Below are 21009 nucleotides of genomic sequence, written 5' to 3'. Positions count from 1 at the left end.
GGGGTGCCTCCAAGGATGTGGACTAAGGGCGAGTCGGAGGGACTCCAGACTTTAGGGATTGTGGTGGTGGTGTGTTCCTCTCTGAAACTTTTGCACTACCTCGGGCTAATTGACTTGTCAGATGGTAAGAGAACTTTCAAGTTTTCCAGCTCCTGTTTACTTTTGTTTAAATCTGTTTCAGTAAAGCTACTGTAGGTAGCAGGCTGTGGGAAGGAAAGCATTTACTGTCAGTGCTCTGATTCTTAATATTGTCTTCATCTCTGTGAATAGGGCTACAGAGAGTGAATTCTGCTTTATCGTGAACTTGTGTTTGCTTTTGGTGTGTTACTATAGCCAGAGGGAATCTGCAGCTGTTATTTTTTGCCTTGGTGTTTCACCAGTTTTTCTTAATTTTCCTTATTGTTAATTTTGTATCTCTTGAAAATGGACTAGTACAGAGCTGGAAATAGGAAAGCCTCTCTTGGAATAATGGAAGCACAGCAGATAATTAGGTGCATGATTTCACATGGAAATCGGAAACAATTCTGTTGTGACGCGCAGATAAAATACATGATGGAATGAATGTGAATAAAGCAAAACTTCTCTGTATTTGCTATTCCAGTAAAAGGAACACTTCAGCAAAGTACAAGTAAAACAACAGAGAGAAATATTTCTGTTTTCAGACTGACCTGGAAGAATTGGTCTCTCTCAATCTTACCAATGTAGTGAACTTTTTCTCTTAAAGGTTTTCATGGCTGAGTAAAGCATACTTGCTTTAACAATTAAATGAGCTTTGAGGATCATATTATCTATTCATAAAGTGATGTAGGTATCACTGCATTTTGAAATAAAATAACTTCTTGATTAGGTAAATTAGGGTGGGGTTTTTTGTTTTGTTGTTTGTGGTTTTTAAGAAAAGGGACCCCCAGGTCACTGTTTTCTTGCTTTGATTACTAACTGTGTTAAGGGAAAAGAAAGCAAAGAAAACAGTAATGAGAAAATATTAACATAAACACTTTTTGTTACTCTGTTCAGATATTATCTTTAAGATATTGGTTAGCCAAGTGTGACAAAATATTGAATAAAGTAGAGGAAATGTAGATATTTGGTATGTTTTACTGGATAATGTTAAAAAAAAGCAGATGGAATTTTAACATTTCTGCTGTAAAATCATTGCTGTCTCAATCCTAGAAATCCACCTGTGGGATTGGGAACAAATATAAAAAATGGCCTAAATAAAAGTTATTTTATTTAGACTAAGAGAAGATGTAAACTGGCCTGTCTTAGTTACATAACATTGATATTCCTTACTACAAAATTAATATCACGGGAGCTCTTACTCCTAGAATGTCACTGGAGTTTAAGTATATAATTGCAAATAAATTAAGATCTCTGACAACTAATTTTTAGTAATGACAACAGAAGTACTCACCTTAAAAATAAGCTGTCAAGTCAGCTGCTGAGGCAATTGCACTGCTACCTGTTTAACTGCAAAAACACTTCTATACCTTCTTTCCAGACCTAATTACTGTAAATCCTGTGTCTGCTCTTTTCAGAGCAGTTGCTTGGCTAAGGAGAGTCTCTTCAGTGCTTCCCCAGCAAAGTCAAATATGAGACAGTTGACAAAGTTGTCTGTTCAGAGGTGAAATGAGCAAAAGTGGGCAAACAGTCCCATCTTGTATTCACTGGACAGCTCTGCCTGCGTTTCGGTTGCAGGCATCAGTCAGTAATCACTCAAGACGTACAAGTGTAGAAGGATACAGAGTTTTCTTTTAATTCTTTGTGAAGTAACTCTGTCAAAATGACAGGTACATAGTTCCTGATTGCTGATGGGCTACCTGGCAGTGTACAGGAGCGTGACACTATGAACCTTTTAGATATTTCTTTTCCTTGGATTTTTTTTTTCTTTCTGCTGCGAAATAGTTAAATTGGAGACCAAGATGTGTATACACTAGGACTCACAGAATTGTATGAGCCTGGGATTTCTTTTCTGACTCTATACCTGTGCTAAGAATTACTTATATATGTAAATAATAACATTAATGGAGTGCAATGCAGTTTTCAATCACTTGGAAATCTTTAAAGGTGGTATTAAACTGTTTACTTTGGTGTGCTTCTTGGCAGTGATAGGAAGGTGCAGTGGTGCTTATGTTGCAACATAAATATTTCTAGCATCTTTATATGCACTAGAAATGATAATTGATTTTATTTATAACCATCTAGAAATTGCAGGTGCTTTCTCCTGACTGAGTGAAATGACACTAAAATAAGATCCTGAAATTCTTAGTCTTTTTTAGAACTGTAACTACTCAGTCTCCTGTAGATGGAACAGGCTTATTTAAACATTGTTTCTTTGTTCAAAGAAAAACAAAACAAAACAAACCCAAACCTGAATGCTGATTCTTCATTAGTCCAACACAAGAAGAAATAATTGTGGAAGGGAAATAGTGTAGACAGTAACTTGGAAAATGTGGAATTTTGGAATTTGTTGCAGCTAAAGTTATGTTTGCTCAGTTGCACCTTCTCTGTTACGTTCCAGAGGCGATGTTGTCCTCTTGCTGTTAGTTCATTCAAGTGTTTGAGAGGAAATGACTGAAACCAGATACATTTGTGGCAGCTTTAATCTCTTATTATAACCTAAAGCTGTTATGCATTTTTAAATAAAAGATTAAACTAATAGGAAAGAATCTATTTTCCTCTAGTGTCTTTTGTTCTACCTGAGATGCAGGTGGAGCAAGTCAATGTGAATTAATCCCCTATAACTCCAGTAAGATCAGACCTTTGGCAGTTGCACTTTGTTTTCTGAATTCTTCACTCAAGTGTTCTTACTCCTTAAAACAAAGGTGGGGGGGGGTGGATTGGGAGAGGGTTGTGTCTAGACAGTCTTAAGAGGCAAAATGTGCTTGACTAAATAGAAAAGTTTTGAAAGGTGGGGGGGGGTGGATTGGGAGAGGGTTGTGTCTAGACAGTCTTAAGAGGCAAAATGTGCTTGACTAAATAGAAAAGTTTTGCAAAGCATGGGGCATTTTTTGTGACCCTGCTAGTTAGAAATGTTGATGGCTTGTTGCTTTATGCTTCTCTCACTGTCCCATCCCTTGGGATCTCGTGTTTGTTGCTGTGTCCTTGCTGCCCTTCTGAGCTTTGGCAGAGCTGCTGCAGTCTCCTTAGGTTAGTTCCCAGCTCCTGAAGCTCCACACAACCACACCCACAAGAGTAGGGTAAGAGTTGAAGATCTGTTTTCTTTAGTGTAATAACACAATCACAGTCATTTGTATTACTTACCACTTCATGAAACATCTGGTGAAACCTTGTACTAACTTATGGTTGGAGACCAAAAACCTGCTCTGTGAAGTGAGAGTAAATTCCAACTGTACATTTGGGGGTTTTCTTTGTTTGACTTTCACTAAATTTCTTTGCAGAACTTCTCTCCATCCTCCAGGTATCCTTGAAGTATTCATAAATCATATTTCTTCGAATTAGAGGGATCCAGAGGAAATATGAATTGTACTTTTGGACTAGTTCAGTATTGATTTCCAGGTACAAAACTTGGAAAATAAGTAGAGTAAAATATGCCTTCAACTCTATTGTCTGTGATTTTTAATGCAGGAAATCCTGCTTTCCTTAGTTGTGGTTGCTTATTTTATGACAGATGAGAAGCAGGTGCTCAAATATTTTTCTTCATTGAATAAACAAATGTAGAAATAAGCCATCTCAGATGCTTCAGAGGTTATTACTGTATGTGTCTTCATAATTCAACAGTATGTCAAAATATATTGCCATCTGCTAGATCTTGGTTGCCACTGAGAGAAGTAATTTTAATGTGATTGCCAATAGAGATGGGGTCTTAAAGGCAGTCCCTGTAATGTCACTAGAGTAAGTGCTTCCAAGTCTTTCTCAGTGCATCAGTTTTCTTGTGGTGTGGCCAGTCCATGATGTTACATGGAGAGAGGAGATAAACATGTACTGTTGTCTTGAGTAACCTCTAAGGTAGATCAAGGTTTTGGGCCAAAGTTCTTGGTGCAGCTATTAAATTGCTGCATCTCCACTAGATCCCAAGTTTCTCATGTGGTGTGGCCAGTCCATGATGTTACATGGAGAGAGGAGATAAACATGTACTGTTGTCTTGAGTAACCTCTAAGGTAGATCAAGGTTTTGGGCCAAAGTTCTTGGTGCAGCTATTCAATTGCTGCATCTCCACTAGATCCCAAGTTTCTCATGGGATGTTTGTCTGAGTTTATGCAATTATTTACTGCTCAGCTGGAAACAGACTCTGGCTCTGAGATAAGGACAGTAAAAATATATTTCAAAAAACCCCAAACACACAACAACCATGTGATGTACTGTCAATCTTAGAACCTCAGGTGTTTTTTTGGCCAGGGACCTAGCATGGTAACATGTTCCTATGACCCCCTTTGCATAAATGTACCACACTTTCAGATGTTCAGCCCATTTAGATGGATTAGTAGCCTGAAAGGCAAAATCCCTCACTACTAAGGGAAGTAGTCAAAAGATTATGTCTAAACTAGTGTTACTGCTTAGTCGTAACACTTCTGAGCATGGTTCTGTTTCATGAGGAGATTGTTCATATCCATGTGGTAAAATGACATTGTAAATCTATATCCATGAGGGGACAAAGCCAAAATTAACTTCAGGGTTCCTGTTTTCTGATGTCTTGCCTGTGTTCCCCTCACATAGGGTTTTGTTCATGTAAATATGGGGAAGTCCATTTCTATGCATTTATGATATATTCCTATTTAGCTTTTTTAATCTATTCCAACTAATTATTACAAGTTTCATGTAAGGAAATCTCTGAATTTGTTACAGCACTTCCAGCTTTCAGGGTTTCCTCTCTCATGTGACTAGATGACCCCTAGACTTCAGCACACAGTTTGTTGCAGAAAGCTCCTGAAGATTGGTAGTTTTGATACAGTTTGAGCTGTTGGCTTGCAATTGGGGATGAAGTGAATTTTGTTTGCTGCATGTCATCATTGCAATTTCCCAGGCCTGGGGGCATTTGCTAGTGCTTAAAGAGACTCTCTTGATCAGCTTCTGAAATTGTGGCTTTTCTCTCAGCTTCAGCTCTGCTAAGGAGTGGGAGATGTTTTGACACTGTGGATTACTTGCAGTTATTCCACTCTCTGAGGAAATTAGAGTTGTTCACGGCATTGCTGTCTTAGGACAGAAGTTTTCAGTGTCCAGCACTCTTTCTGACAGAAAATTCAAGCCTTTTACCTAGAAGGGTTTTCTTTTTCAGCAGCAGAGATCGTGCCTCAGCCCTCTGGATCTGTGGAGTGATTCAGTTAGCCGTAATTACTCATGACTGTGTTTAGAGCAGAGCATATTGCACTGCTTTGCTGTTTATACTTCCATGTGTATCATAGTTGCTCTACTACTAACTTACGAAACAGTAATTTCATACTCATTTATGTTCATCATTATAGTAAAGCTTCTCACATTTCACAGCTCTGTCCTGTGTTCCCTTGTGACTGCATAAAACTACCTTGTTGTTTGTACACCTGCATACCTTTATTTTTCTTGTAGCTCACCAATTTACCTCTGTTCTTCACACCACACTTTGCTGGCTTTAAGGCTGTATCTAGATACAGACTATTTCTATTGCTACTGCAGCTGCTGTTCCACCTCCTTCTGCACTCGTGTAGGATTTTGTCCCTTAACAGCCTCACAGTGTGTCAGGGCTGTGGAGCTCTCATGCCCCGTGTTCCTAGGACAGCACAGTACAGCCCTTGAAGGAGTAAAGCTGTGTTGGCTGGCTCTGTTAATTTGAAATGCCACCCCATCTTTTGCACTTGCTCATGTTCCTCTCTCTGCTTTTTACCAAAAGATTATAAATGTCACTGTCTTACAGAACCTATGACCAGACCTGAAGTCCTGTTCTTTTAGTCTCTCTGCCCTGGGGCAATCTCATCCTCCCAGCTCAGTACTAAACCTATTCTTTTTGCTCACTTGAGCTCCTGTGTTTAAGCAAGACTAACATGTACACTTTCTTGAACATTTCCTTTATCTTGAGCCCATAGATTTGTGCAGAAGCTCCCTGTTAAGTCTGTAGTGTCACTTTGCTTACTTTGCTCTGTGCGTTTCTGCTTAAGCAATCACAACCTTGTTTATATTTTATTATTTATTATTAAGAGGTAGAACTAATGCATTTCCCCTTTTTCTAGCTCTGTTAACGTTCACATTATCTCTCTGTCACTCTACATGGAACATTAAAGTTCTCAGAAGTGGAAAGTGGTAGATCGTGTCTCTAAACCATATCAGCAGACACTGATCTTTGTAAAAAAAGGTTATTGAAGCCATTGCCAAAAATTATAACATTTCTACAAACTGAGTCAAGTTTTCACAGTTCCCAAGTGACAGCATTGAGTTTTCTGTCTCTTCTAAAGGGGAAGAGAGAGCAGAACAATGAAATGTGAGACTGATCCTGAATTAGAAGCTAGAAGCTTCTTCCTTTTGCACTACTTTATGCAGAAAACTGCTTAGGAAACAGCCATTCAGTAAAAACGTCTTTCTTTGGGGATATGAATGCTCTAGCTTTTCATTGGTTTGGGGGAAAAAATCTCTTATGGGAATAGTATGTAAATGCTTCATAAAATCATAGGCAAAATAGATATGGAAGCTGAAGAGGTTTCCTAGTCCATCCTCCTGTCCCAGGCAGGGTTGTACCTGTTTGTGTCAGCATGGCAAGCTCATTACTAGCGTTATTTTGTCTTCAGTCTGCCAAGATTATTTCTTTTACCTTTGTTCAAGCCTTGTGAGGAGTGTGATGTGCTTCGAGGTTCCTCTGTGCTAGTCTAAATAACTAATCCTTTTAGTCTTTACTAATTATGTGGTTTAGCCTCTGATTATGTTAATTGTTCTTCCCTGAAGTGTTTGCTGTAAATGCACATCTTTCTTGAAGCTTTGACCTAACTGCCCCTGAGCACATCAAAAGGGTTATTTCACATGACTGGCAAAATGCATTCCTGTTTGTACTTCTGGCAAAGTGCTTGTTGTCTTACAACAGAAATTGCAGCAATATGAGACCAGTCACTTATATTCAGCTTCTGACCCGCAGTAGTGCACAGACCTCCAGCCTGACCAGCTGTGTTTGTGTGCATTATTCTGTTGTTCAACTTCTAGCCCTTTGCTTTTGTCTTTACTGAATTTTAACTAGTAACCTTCAGGCCTTTTCTCATATTTATGAAGGTCTTCCTGCAGTCCTTTCCAACAGGGTGTTACCTGGTCTGTTTGATCATCCAACTTGGTAATAAATACATTGACCGTTATTAGACCCAGGGAGGAATTCAGTGGAGTCCTGCGTGATTTCTGCTGTTGCTTTGATGCTTTCTGTTTCTCTCCTCCACCTGAGGCTGCTCTCTATCCCTTCAGTTTTATTCTGTTGCAGTTTTGACAAGTCAATGGCCCACACTTGTAAGCACAGATCATTGGTTGTTTCAGTATTTCTTGAGAACTAAAGTGAAAAGCAAAGTATTATTCGGCCCTGTAATCAATCCTTTCTCCTCCATTAGCTGTATGTACCTGCCAGGGTAAAACAGCAGATCTTGCCTTTGGTCTCCCAGTTTCCTGAAGTTAGGAAAAACAGTGATAACCAGTTCTGGGAAGCCAGGAAGGAAAGCAGGATGAGAATGTGATGGGAGACATTTCGCACAGCCCTGTGTTTTGGATTGTCTTTGAGGACTGACTGAGAGACTTTTCTTCCCCTTCCCTTTGTGTGTGGTGCCAAGAGGTGGTGCAGTGTCACCTCCCCACAGGCATCACATGGCAGTGCAGGAGCAGCTGGGCAGGACCCCCTGGTTTGGGTCGATCACAGCAAGGTCTTAATGCTGTGTAAGAAGTTTGAAAGCAGGGGATGCTGACTGATTCTCTTTCTTGGTGAGCTCCCTCCCCTGCCCCAGTCCTGTTCTTTAATTGCTGATTTAGCTTTTAGAGCTGCATCACTCTATGGCTTCTTCCTTCTGGTCCATGCATTTTTGATGTGGGACTCCGGGGGTACACACTGTTCACCCCAAATTATTAACAGGGAATTTCACAACAACTGTAAAACAGAAAATGGAGAATGCCCTTCCTCCTTTTTTATGTGACAAAAACCCACCACTTCTGTTTTACAGTTCCTGCCTAAGTAATCAACTATGCAAGCATTCAGTCTGAGCTCAATAACATTTTGTGGGACTATCACAGAGGTGTAATTCAATCAGTAATCCCTTAGGGATGAATTCTGTGTTTGTTTCCCCTTCAGCTTTAACAGTTCTCATTGAATAGATATGGATTTCCTTTTCAGTTTGTTTGTACAATTGTCATTCCACATGCAACATGGCAAACCTTCCTCTTCAGAAAGCTACTCAGCATCACCAGACCCTTATTCTGCCACTCGGGAATAACTTGCTGCTTGTTAAGAGGGTGCAACATTAGCACATGCAGAAAAGAAAATGCTCCTTGAGGTACACATCTTAAATGTAAAGATGAGAGGAAAACTTGTGCTTCATTTTTGTACAAGGGTTTAGCAGAAAGAACAGATAGTATTTCATGAAATACCAAAACATCTTTTTTTCCTCTTGCCTTTACCCTCTTATTTTTTAAAGTGATACTGTGAGGCTCTTTAAATGAGTTTCATTACAGTTAATTCTCACTCTCTCTTCAGGCAGCTGCAGCTTTATGTACCAAATGTTTATTATACCCAGAAGCTTTCTGCTTGCTAATAAATAATTGTAGTAAATTTTTATATGAAACAAATGTGGTTCCTCATCGCATCAGAAAAGAAAATAAGCATTTTCTTTTTCCCCCCTTTCCATGCATCTTTAAATTATATAAATTAAGTAGTGTAAAAACAGTATCTGTTTCAAAGAGATATGGCTAGGTTAAAAAAGAATCATTGATTTATGCCATTAGAGAGAACTTAGATTATCATGACACAAAAGGTCGTTGGAATCTTAAAGGTTTTTAAAATTTTTAGTACAGGCTGTAAAGAGCAGTGTGCTGTGCTTTCTGTTCTCCTTCCTGAAGTGAGCTCCCCTGAGGGCCTTCCCAGCACCCCTGAGAGCAGCCAACAGTCCTGGAGCAACTTGAGTGTCTGAGGCAGGAGATTTACCTTTATCTGTAGTGGGAGGGAAGGGGCGCTAAGGCAGGACCAACAGGAGTGTGACCTGAGGCTAATAACTGGAACTCCCTAAGAGCTCACCTGGGTTTTGAGGATGCATTCCTGGCCTGGTCCCAGGGCTAGTCTTTGAGGTGGTTTTGCTCTTCTGGGATGGTAAACTTGCTCATCTTTTCAACTGATTTGCCAAAACCCATGGACACATGGGTTTTAGGAAGTCTCAAAATGAGAGTTCTGGTCTAGCTTCTTGCATTGTTGCTGAACCACTTCTCACTGATAAGAAGCACCACTCATTTGAATACTAACCCCCTGTGTTTGCCTGCTTGTCTTCTCTTTTCCAAAAACTTGCAACCACAGGATAGCTACTGTAACCTGCAATGTTTTGAAATCCAGAATCATTTTGCTTGGCTTCAATAAATTTATAAGTGTAGGGGGAGACATTTCTTGGCTGAAGAACATCCTTGAGAATTTCAGGGTAAGACTGCTTGTCTTGAGGAAATTGAGTTAAAGAAGTTCATAATTGGAAAGGAATAACTATTTAAATTGTCAATATAAATGAATCATAATATTACCCTTAATCTCTCTCCCATGGTTCTTAAATCTACACATGGGAATCTTGAATTGAGGATGCATGTCCAAATGTATCTTAATTAAGTCATAATTAATTTAACTACTTAAACAGTTAATCCTTTCTCTCTTAAAATGAGATTTTTGCACTGTGGAAAGAGTAAAATGTTTCATTAGTCACTTTGTCCCTGGTGCTTCCTGACCCTAGTGCCATAATGGTCTGTGATCCCATCCAGGAGCAGGACTGGGAGGTAAAGAAGCTGCTTGTGGTGCCCACAGGGAATGAGGGGCTGTGGCTGGACCCCCAGCACTGACCTTGCTCTGTGTGGGGCTGCTGCAGTGCCAGGCACGTGCATCTGCTGCAGGGCTGAGTCATTGCCTAACTGTGGGTGAGGGTTTCCTGGGCACAAGCAGCACAAGAGAAAGGAAGAAGGTGTCAGACCTGTCCCTAAGGCCAGGAGGAGCAGTGGTGCCCTGTCCCTGCACCTCCAAGATGGTATGGCTGCCCCAGGGCAGCTGGAGCTGATCTGGCAGCTCACACCAACTCCATCTGTGGAGACTCCTTTTAGGTGTCTTTGTATGAGCAAAATTCTAAGTTTCCATTGTTCTGTTATTCTCGGATTAGCCCAAAGATTTATTAAGCTTCTTGTGGATTAGTGAAATTTCAAGATGAAATCTGAAGCATTCAAAAAGAGAATTTTCCTTGTTTACTCTTCATGCACTCCAGTTAAAATATTTCAGGCTGTTTATCCCAAAAATAAATAGGAGGGAGCACTTGCCCATCTGGGTTAAGCTTCCTTGGGTAGTTTATAAACCTTTTCAAAAAAACTGCTTGTAGCAACACACTTGTGTTGTCATCTCACTTGTTCATGTGACTGCCTTAAAACAGAATGGAAGAATCAGAATTAGGGAACCTAATGCATTGAAATGTTTTCATGGCTGCTTTGAAATCAAGTCACTGGTAAGAGCTGATAAGCACACATGTGAGCAGCATTTGCTCTAAGTGATTGCTTTCCAAATGGTGCTCACATTGCCAGCCATTTCACAGCACTCGCGGGCACTATAGATTCTCATCCTGGTTGCACATCTGTGTTGCTAAATGAAAGTAATCAGAGTCAGCATGAAAATTTAATAAGCTACATTCTGGCATCGGTCATGTTCTCAATCGTGTATTTGTTTTCTGCCTGCAGAAACCCTCCAACATTGTCAACCAGAGCAGCTCCAGTGTGTACAAGCACTGATGTTTAATAGCTTCAAATCATTCTCTGTTAGTGGTATTTCAAAAACAGATCAGACCTCTGAATTTGCCAGTATTTTCAGGGGAGTTGATCAAAGCCAGACACCACCCTGGGAAGCCATAAACTTCATGGTCTTCCTCTTCCAGAAATTAATGTTTCAGGAGCAGAAAGATCCTTAGAAAAATTAGTGGAATTTAAAGCTTCGAACTTTAACACAGTAAAGTTTTAAATAATTGTGCTTTGACTTCATGGCAATTCATCAAGTGTGTAATTGGTTGCAGAGTGTGTGTTACAGTGCTGAGCTTTGTGGCAGCCCTCATTGCCCTTCCAGGAGAAGCAGAGAAAAATGGGAGTAAGTTTTGTGCTTGTCCTGCTAACATTTTGCTGCAGGAACACAGTTTTATAGTTCCCAGCGTGACTAGCTGGGCCAGATTTTGGAAATTATTAAGCTATTGTCTGCTTCCTGAAACTTTCCTATCTTTTCTGCTAGGGTTTCAGCTCCCTGCATGTTTGCTAGTGGTTTGGTTCCTGTGTGGAGTTTCAGGTGTAGCTCAGGTCTGTGCTTGATTTTATAGATGGTGCTGGCATATCTGCTGTATGGAGGTTGGTGGCAGACCACCCTGATAGACCACACATGTGGCAGGTTTGGTTCTAGTTCCTGTTTTATTGGGTTGCTTAAAGCTCAGTACCAATCTGTGTAATCTTTTGTCCTCAGCCCCCCTCGATTTTTATGCTTCTCAGTAGAACACAGAAACATGTGAAAAATCTATCACTACAGTCCAGGCACTGTTGGTTGTTCAGGCTACTTCTTGTGCTCAGTCCACTGAGATGCTTTGAGGTGTGGGTGCTGCCCTCTAAAAACAAACCCAGCCCGTACCACAGCCAGCTCCCCACAGCTGCACCCTGTCAGCAGACAGCCTGCCTACAGGCAGCTGCAGCTCGATCCAGCTCTCCTGTCCTACTGAAAAACCTGGATGGGAACTGGAATGACAAGTTTTTGGAGCAGTTTCTTCTGTGCAAAGAGAGCTTAGTTGGTACTTATGTTCTGCTTAATTACACTTCACATTTTGGAGCAATCTGCTCAACTTAAACACCAGCTCTGTGAAATGGAAAGAAGGAAATCCTTGAGGGTGCTACTGTCTCCTTTGGATGTGATCTGTAGCATACTTATGTAAAAGTGGTGTTTCACTCCCCAGTTCTGCCTGGACCAAAACATTTTGTACTTTTCAGAGTCTTTGCACAGGTGAATTGCCATAACACGGTGGTGAGCTGTCCTGTCTGCTGCCATAGGAGAAAAATTGCTGCCAGTTCCTGCTAGGGATGCTAAGACTGCTGGACAGGCACATGGCAAACTGTTCTACACACTGCTGTTTCCTGAAAGGATAATGTGTTAATTAAGAAAATATTTCTTTTTTCATACATTTGAGCAAACCCACACGTGTTTTCAGCTTGGGGAAATAAATATTTCTGTTTAAAACAAAGAAACAAAGCTTTATTTTTAAAAACAAACAAGATTCTAAAAAACTGAAACTTGCTGCTAAGGTAGAAACAACAGCTGGGTTTGGTTTTTTTTTTAATTCTTCAGCATTAAATTTGTGTTGTGCAGAGTTCCAGTGTAGGTGCCTGACCATGAGCACGTTACATCTGTGAGAAATTAAATCTGAAAGATTTTCCAAAATTAAGTTTACTAAATTATAGTCAAATCTATCACTTTGTGGAAAATAAGCTTTTTTAAATTTATACACACACACAATGTACAGGTTCTTTCTCCAGGTGCAAAGTCCCAGTCTAGAATAAAGACATATAACAGATGAGGCTGCTGCTTGGTGATCTCCTGCAATCATGACCTCAAACACTGTGCATGTGGTTAAGAATGTCCATTATAGGGGTTAAATGCAGTTTAACTTGTGTTTGGCCTTGCACTGTTGTCTATTCACCTTTGTCTGCCGAACGTCTGTGCAGTTGTCATGTCAATTCTGCAGCTGGTGCCAGATACATGTGACCCCACCTCTTCCAAAAAGGTGCCTCTGAGGGGGAAAAACCACGTAATCTTTAGACTGTAGTTAAAACCTGCCTGAATGCACAAATAGAAAATTCTGGTTTTCCTATAATAACCCAAGGAGAACACAACCTTGAATTAGGCACCAAATTAATTACTTTTTCTGATTGCTTGATTCCCCCACATTATATATTCATTGATTATTGTTCTTCCAAAAGCTATTTTCTAACTCAAAGCTGGAGCAAACCAATGTTCATGGAAATTTGTGCAGTATAAATCAGGGACTTGAAGTGTCTGATTTGCTTTTCAGTGCGGGGTAGAAAAAACCCATTGGCAGCAATAATTCTTCTCAGAGAGAATAAGTCCATTTGTAATTCGTTGTCTTGGCTCATCAGAGATTTTTTGATTAATAATCTATTCCAAAAAAAAAAAAACCAACCCAACACGTTAAATTCAGTTACTTCATTTATAATTCAGAAGTCTTCTATGACTATTTCTTTTATTAAGTGTCCTCTGAAGAGTTTGATATTTCTTTTGGAAAAAGAAAAAGCATCACAGCGTGATTTTTCATATGATTTTCCTTTTCCCTTGCTGCACTGAACTTGAAGTCCTGTCTTGGTACCAGCTCAGCCTGTATTTCCTGGGCTGGGAGAACCTGTTTAAGGCCAGTGGTTTGGTGCTACTTTTCTGAGGAGTTTGCTGCCTCCATAGCCTTTATTTGCCCTCTCTACATCTCCCCAAAATGTGTGTGGGGAAACTTGCATGATTTAATTTTGTTTTTCCCTTAGTGATAATTACTGATCTAAACTTGAGTAAAGCTACAGCAAGATGCTTAAGTGGTTAGATTAATGGTGTGATAGGAATCTGGTGTGCCAGTCAGCTGTTAATAAGAAATGGGTCCTCTGCAAACCTGATGTTTGTTAGGATGTGGGGCTTTGTGCCACTCTCTGGAGGCTGGAGTGACCCTCTGTTGCTGCCTGTCGTGTTCCCAGCAATTGGATGCTCAGGGAAAAGGGACACTTCATTGCAGTTAGCCAGATACTAACTTTTCAGGCAATAGAATTTGTGTTAACATGTTTCTGTTTTCTATCCCAGGACCAACTTAAAAAAAATAAAAATTACAAATTATGACCTTCAACAGGGGTTACCACCTCTACCAGGTGTGACTGTGGGTATCTTGGAGTAACCTCAGCTCTGTCCCAGGCTCTCTGTGTAACCCTGAACAAATATCCTGAGAGGGGGGTAGATGTAAATCAAATGCTCAGCAGCCAGAGCTTGCCAGGCATGCTACAGCCTTGGCATGCAGCAAAACCTCCTCTGCTCCACTCTGAGCATTTGTTCTTGACGGCTGAACTGGAGAGAATGTTCTGTGTGCACAGTCCCTGCCATATATTTGTGCAATGGCAGGACCCTGACTTCAGGATCCCTGACAACCTGATAGAGACCAGAATCAAGTCAAGCTCCAGAAAGGGAATTATCCTCTGAGAGTCCAGTTGGCTGGGCTAAAGGTCTTAGCCAAAAACATTACACCTACTGTGGAGATGCTCAGTTCTATCCAGATTACACTTTATTGCAGGAGGCTCATTCTATTGTGCTTGTGCATATTGAGAAAGTGCATAGGCTCAAAACTTGAAGAGCTGTGTGTGTCTTGGGTCTGAAGGCATCATCTCTGGACTGGGAAATTGAGCTCAGATTGCTGCAGTCCAGGACAGGGCTCTCAGGAGTATCACTCTACCTTTATCTTATTATTATTCTCCTCCTTGGGTTAGATTAATTTTTTAGTCTGACCCAAGACAGCCTTTCAAAAAAAGATAAATCCTGCAAAGTGTAAACAGATAAAATGAGAAACACTGATCAGGCGAGGACAGTGCTGAAAGGCTGTTCCCTGGGCACACTGCTAGACTGTGAAGTGCCAAGAACTGCAGCTTTTTGGGATCCTGATGTGTTTTTTAGCTGGAGACTGGATGGTGCTTGGCTGTAGTTCTGCTATTAGTTTGTCCAGCAAAGGGTTCTTCCTAGCTGGAGTTCAGCACTTGCCATCAATCTAGGGTGAGCCTGATTTTGCAGCACAGAAACAGGCTGTAGTGTGAGCTCTCTTTACAGAGCCTGAGCAGGCCAAGGTCCCTGAAAAGCAGCCACACCTAGGCACAGAATTATCATGCCTCTCATGAATGCTCATCTCCTTTTTGGAAATCACCCTGGGATGCTCTGCTTGCCTGATGAAACACTACAGACAATTCAGGACAAGCTGGTGGTGTGGCCTTTGGAAAGAAGATTAGTGACCACATGACATGTTGGTTCATAGATATTCCCTGGGGTTCACTGTGCTTTTCTCAGGCCTGCTCTGGTACGGTAGAATTAATGATGTCTGCTTTCTGCTAGCTGAGTTTTTCCCTGTTGTACCAGGTGTGAGCCCAGCTCTTTTCTGTGATTCCACTTGTCCATATGGCTGATTGATGGCTCTTGTTGTGAAACCTTGTGATGGAGTATGGCACGGGAGGTGTCTGCTTCCCTGCTTGGGCAGCCACACATCCACTTTTCTGGGTAAGGTAATGGATGTAGAGATGTGTTCATTCAAACCAGCCATATGAAACCTGGTCTGATTTACTACTGCTAGAGTCAAAAGCAGCCAGGCAGCATGTCCTGCTGGTATCTCTGGGAATAAGGTGAAAGAATCTGGTGCATCTCCTTCAGATAAGCCCCTGGTTTTAATGTTTATTTTATCAAATGCACACTTGCTTTCAGTTCTTCCTGTTGGTCATCATTCAGCCTCAGCACCCTGGTACTCTTGGCTGTATTCTTTAGATTGCTCTTTGAAGTACCTGGAGTGGTTTAGAAGCAAATACTTAATTTCAAGCACTGCCTAAATATCAACCTAGAAAAAATTCAAGTCTTGGGAGAGTCTTTGCTATAACTGGAGCAGAGCTCTGTCTTATGCAACAGCACAGAACTTAAGACAAAGACAGACCCATTTGTGACAGGTCAGATGCATTAACTGACTGCTGATGAAGTTAAAGGAACTTTCATGCAGAGCTGGGAATGCATGTCTGGATATAGAAGTGTTATTCCCATTTTACTGATGAGTAAATTGCCTCCACTCCTTCCTGTTCTGCTGGAGAGCTACGACGATGTAAATCATTTCTATGGCAGGGCTGGAAATAGATTGATAAGCAGGTGAATGCTATAAATTGGCACTCCTGTTTGTGCTGCAGTATCATGAGCAAACAGTGCTGCTGGTGCTATTGATGATCTTTTGATCTCTTGCTGACGAGGAGGCTGAATGAAGCTATCAGTGCTCTCCAGCAAGATAGCTCTTAGGTTATGTTGCAATTTGTGGACATGAGTTTTTCCAGCTACTGGAGCTCTACAGTCCAAGTCCTGCTAAGGCTCTAAGAAGTAATTTGCATAAACTGTTTTGTGTTTCCAGCAAAATAATGCAAGTTCTGCAAAACTCCCCTTTCAGGGGAACAATGTATTCTAATGTTTGTTTCTTTGATTCCCCCAAAGGGAAATTACTTACTGTGAATTCTGCTGTGAGACCATTAATGTGCTGAGAGGATTTTCTTGCTGGCTTGAGACTTCTGGCTTCAGGTGATCTGAGAGGGAGCAGAGAGTTGGGTTTTGGGGGTTGATTTCTTTCCTTTTGGGGGGTGGGGAAAATACTTAATCATCTGTCCCCTTGCAATCCTAGAGTTTAATTGTAGCCATGACTTATGAAGTGATACTTATGCTTGAAAGGGACTGATTGTGGGTATTTGTCCTTCAATTAACTCTTCAGACAGGCTTTTTCAGGGCCTCTGTAGATATAAAATAGTATTTGAGACAGAGTAAAGAACATCCTTTTCTCTGAAGTTTGTTGCTGATGGTTGGGAAAAAAATATACAAACTGAAGCCCAGATTGTTGTTGGGGCAGCTAAAGAATTCCTGGAAAACAGCAGAAAACTTTGCAAAGCACCCAAGCAGCGTTGGTGGTAGTTTGAACCCAGCTCCAGGCTCGGAGCTTTTGCCGTAACTCCCAAGACCTGAGCTCTTGAGTTTGAGCACAAGGTGGATGATTTGGAGCACTGAAAACTGTTTTCCCAAAGCGCTCAGGACTCTGGACATGATGTCTGAGCCCCCCAGCAAGGCCCAACCACCTCTCAGGAAGAGGTATTCAAGTGTGGGCACATCTTTTAACTCATCAGGCACTGTCTAGGGCTGTGTCCAGACTGTCACCAGCCTAAGAAGCTGCAGCCTGTGTACCCAGCTAGTGAACTGATGCTGGATGTACCTGGGGGAGACAGCCCTTAATACCCCAACATAACATACAAAATCCAATTACTCTCAGAAGGAGACTATGTCAGCCTGAGATGCCTTCTGTGCAGAGATGAATTGAAGTTGAAGCAGTGATGCTGAATGTATTTACAATGCCATATTAACAGAGTAAAATGTCAAGTGCTGCCAGGCTCTATGGTCCATCAAATGTATAGATCACAGTAAATACATTTCTTTAACAAAACATACAAAAGTTATTCAACTATATAAACTGAGTATGTACATTTTTCTTGTTTATTTCCTTTCATTTGGGAGTTAGTGTGTTACCAAATGACATTTCAATATCTTGTTTCAATGCTAAGTGATGTGCTATGTTTCTTACAAAGCACAAAAATAATCAGGAGTACACATTTCACTTTCCAGTGTGGGTAGTGTAACATGAAGCTTTATTTGTGCTGTAAAGTGCTGTGTTATGACAATACAGGGAAATGTGGCTTTTAAAGCAGTAAGGAGTAATGCTGAGAAATGGAATATGTTCATACTATGCTACTCATGAGATCACTCAGAAGTGAGTAATACTAAAGTGTATTTTAAAAAAAGCCTGATCATACTAGGAGGCTCTTTGGAAATTCTTCGCTGTGAGGGTGGTGAGACCCTGGCCTGTGTTGCCCAGAGAAGCTGTGGCTGCCCCATCCCTGACAGTGTGGAAGGGCAGGTTGGATGGGGCTTAAAACAACTTGGTCTGGTGGGAGGTGTCCCTGCCCATGCAGGGGGTTTGGAGCTGGATGATCTTTAAGGTCCCTTCCATCCCAAACCATTCTATGAAGTCAGGTGAAGGGATGGGAGAGAGGTGTCTAGTTTAATCAGGATAATGTCCAGCTCAATGTTACCAGCCAGTTGTACCTGCAGCAGGAAGTGCTGCTCAGGTCTGTTGCAGTTTTTTTTTTCCCTCCTCCTCTTTCCCCCAACTACTCAGAGAAGAAGCAGATCACCTAATTTGAAGTTTTTCAACTGGCCTAACTGAAACCTGCCAGGGGCAAAGTGGCTCCTGTTGGAGGCTTTTACTTGACCCCTTTGTAATACATGACACAAGTGCAGAACAGTAGTTTTTCCACTGACTCCTATGTTTATGAAATAAATGTATTTCTCTCTGGGAGCAGGAAAGTTGTGTTGAGGTTCCTGTAACTGAGAAAACTATGGAGCTGGTTGAAAACAATTCTGGAGCTAAGAACCCATCCCCACAGTGTGCTTGTCTGTGAGGGATTTGTGCATAAACCATCTAATGTCTATTCTATTGAGTTCCCTTAAATTCATTCAATTAAACAAACAGTCCAGTTCAGTGTCTAAAAGACCTGCCTTCTGATTCTGAAAGGCTTCTTGATAAGCAAGAGACCTAGGCAGATGTACCTCTGGTCAGCTCATGTCCCATCACACCAACAGCACACTAGTACCCCAGTGCCCCAAAAGTAAGGCAGAAAGGCAACTTGTACCAGAACTCTGCTCTACACCAGGACTCAGTTTGCACTGCAGTAAATGTTCTCTGCCATTCTCATGTTCCCAGATCATAGGAACAAAGTCAAACCCTTGTGTTGGGGTGAGTGATGGACTCCCAGCCAGCACAACTGGAACAACATAAAATCCACTGTTGTTCAGATGGATTTTGAATTTTCAGAGGATTGGACGTGGGCACAAATAGAAACTGCTGCCATGCAGGAGTTGTGGGGGAATGTAACAACAGCTTTAGCATGTCCCTGCTAAAATGAGATTATGTGGATGCACTCAGTCTTTCTTTTCTCTGCTCTCCTAGCTCTGCTTCCTAAATCTTCTTTTGGTACCTGCAAAGTTTGTGGTTGGCTTTCCTCTGCCTTTCTTTAGGCTACAAAGTAAAGGAAATCTTTTAAGTCAAATTACGTTGAAAGATGGAACTGGGTTTCTATGGTTTAGGTAGAGTTTTACTTTGGGCTCCCTACTACAGTTGTGTCAATTAAAGGTGGGCAGCCCCATCCCACACGCAGCCCTGATGGTTTGGTTATGGCATGGCCTGCTGGTGGTAAACAAACAGCTAACATGTTAGAAATAATCCTCAGGAATGATGAACTGAGCTTCTGCCAATTTATTTTCCTCCTCATTGATCTGTAATTCCTCAGAAATAGCTTTGTTTTTCTGCCCAGAGAGTAATCTCTAACCTGGGGTTTTTTAGAAAAAAATAAACCCTAAGACTCCTCTTGGAAGAGATGACAAATAATCAAGCCCTCAGCAACTGCTTCAGCATGTTTTAGGAGCAGGTTTTGTAAGTGATGGTAGCACCATCTTAGTTTCTCCTACTTCTCCTAGTCAATATGTTAATTAGACATAAGCATATGAATTTGAGATTATGATTAAGAATTTTTCTGTTGATCTTATTGAAAAGTGCCATTTTCAAAAAAAGAATGTTAAATAAAGACAGGCTGAGAACCAAAAACTTAATTCAATTCCAGATTATTAAAATTAGAACTAATTTATAGCTGAACCACTGAAAGCTGACTCTGAAGTTTTTCATACAATGAAGAAAAATTTATTCTTACAAGAAACATTTTCCCTTTTTTTAAGGGCTTTTTGCTTATCTCTTTAAAGAGGAAGGTAAAACATTGTTTATATCTAGAAGTTATTATCTACAGTCTGAAGTTTGGCTAACCCACAAGGTTACCCAATACAGAAAAAATAGATCATCTTTCTCTTTTTTTCACAGCACATCTATTGCCTTCCTGTTATCTGTTAATTATCTCTGTTGCATATTCATGTTTTTAAGCCCAATATTTAGAGAGAGACCTTAGCTCTTTTTATTCATTGATTTCACCCTTACCAAATCAGGACACTATTATAATGCTTTCTCCAGTGACTGCATTTGCATTTCTTTGTTCTCACCAATGGCAATTAATTTGCAGCCTGTGTTAACACCAATATTTAGAGCTATGCTTATTAGACCTGAAGTGGGAGATTTTTCTTCCTGTCCTCAGAATACCCCTCAAAGTGGGATTTCTCTGGCAGTGGGTGAGTTCACAGTCAAATTCAACACCTTTGGCTTCAGCAGAGACTCAGACTCCTGAAGCAACCTGCTCATTCTCTTTATTGCCAAACCTGTCTTGGTAGATTGAGAAGTTTAAGTGTCTTGTGGTTACAGTGCATGTGGCACAGCACACAGCAGTGAGAACTGCTCAGTTTTGGTGCCTGTGTGCTTCTGGTGCCCATGGGGGGCACACAGATGGGCAGACTGAGGGCAGGAGCTGCCTGGGATGTAGGGAGGGCCAGGGAGCTGCAGGCAGTAATATTATGAACAGAAGTCTTGTGCCTTTTGCAAGTTGTTGCAGAGCATATTGTGTACCTAGTGCTACGGTGAAGATAATCCCATGCCCATGAGAAATCAGATGCATACCTTTAAAATAATTATTTTCCCTCTTTTTTTTTTACCTTTAACCTGATTTGCTAATGAAATTATCTCCCAGGGAATCTAAGTATAGTACAAAATGACCATGGTGTGAGTGAAGTGACTGCAAAGAGCACCAGTTAAGTCTTCCAGACCACCCAAGGCTTCTTCACTCTCACTAATCACATCTTTATTTCTACAGCCGTCAAAGAGTGAAGCTGTGGAGAGGAAGCAGCAGGCTGTGGGCCCCTCTAGCTGCCTCCCAGCAGACTTCAATCATTGCATGCAAAGTCCTCCTTATCCCCACTGAGAGCTGCTAGGATGACTGCTGCCTTGTCTTGCTGTGTGCATGGGTGCATGGCTGTGTGCACACTGCCCCTTGCATGCTGCCCAAGCTTCCTGGCCATGCAGGGCACAGCAAGCTCTGACTTCCTGTCCTGTCCCCTGGGGGAAGGGAAAG

At 41.2% G+C, this 21009-nt stretch overlaps 1 protein-coding gene across 2 annotated transcripts in view; it reads left to right on the top strand.

Moving 5' to 3' along the window:
- Window positions 1–36: 36 nt before the first annotated feature.
- KCNIP1 (Kv channel interacting protein 1) overlaps window positions 37–21009 on the top strand; it is a 44353-nt gene continuing 23380 nt past the window's right edge. Inside the window, exons 1-2 of one of the 2 annotated variants that reach the window (XM_010005504.1) lie at window positions 37–124; window positions 2845–2847. The gene's annotated coding sequence lies outside the window, so the exon portion shown is untranslated. The remainder of the gene's footprint in view (window positions 125–2844; window positions 2848–21009) is intronic. The other variant, XM_010005513.1, reaches the window with a different exon arrangement.

Source organism: Chaetura pelagica, unplaced genomic scaffold, assembly GCF_000747805.2.
Source record: "Chaetura pelagica isolate M959 unplaced genomic scaffold, ChaPel_1.0 scaffold581, whole genome shotgun sequence".
Lineage (NCBI taxonomy): Eukaryota > Metazoa > Chordata > Aves > Apodiformes > Apodidae > Chaetura > Chaetura pelagica.
The sequence above is the reverse complement of the archived record's forward strand: the minus strand, read 5'-3'. Positions and strand labels throughout refer to the sequence as shown.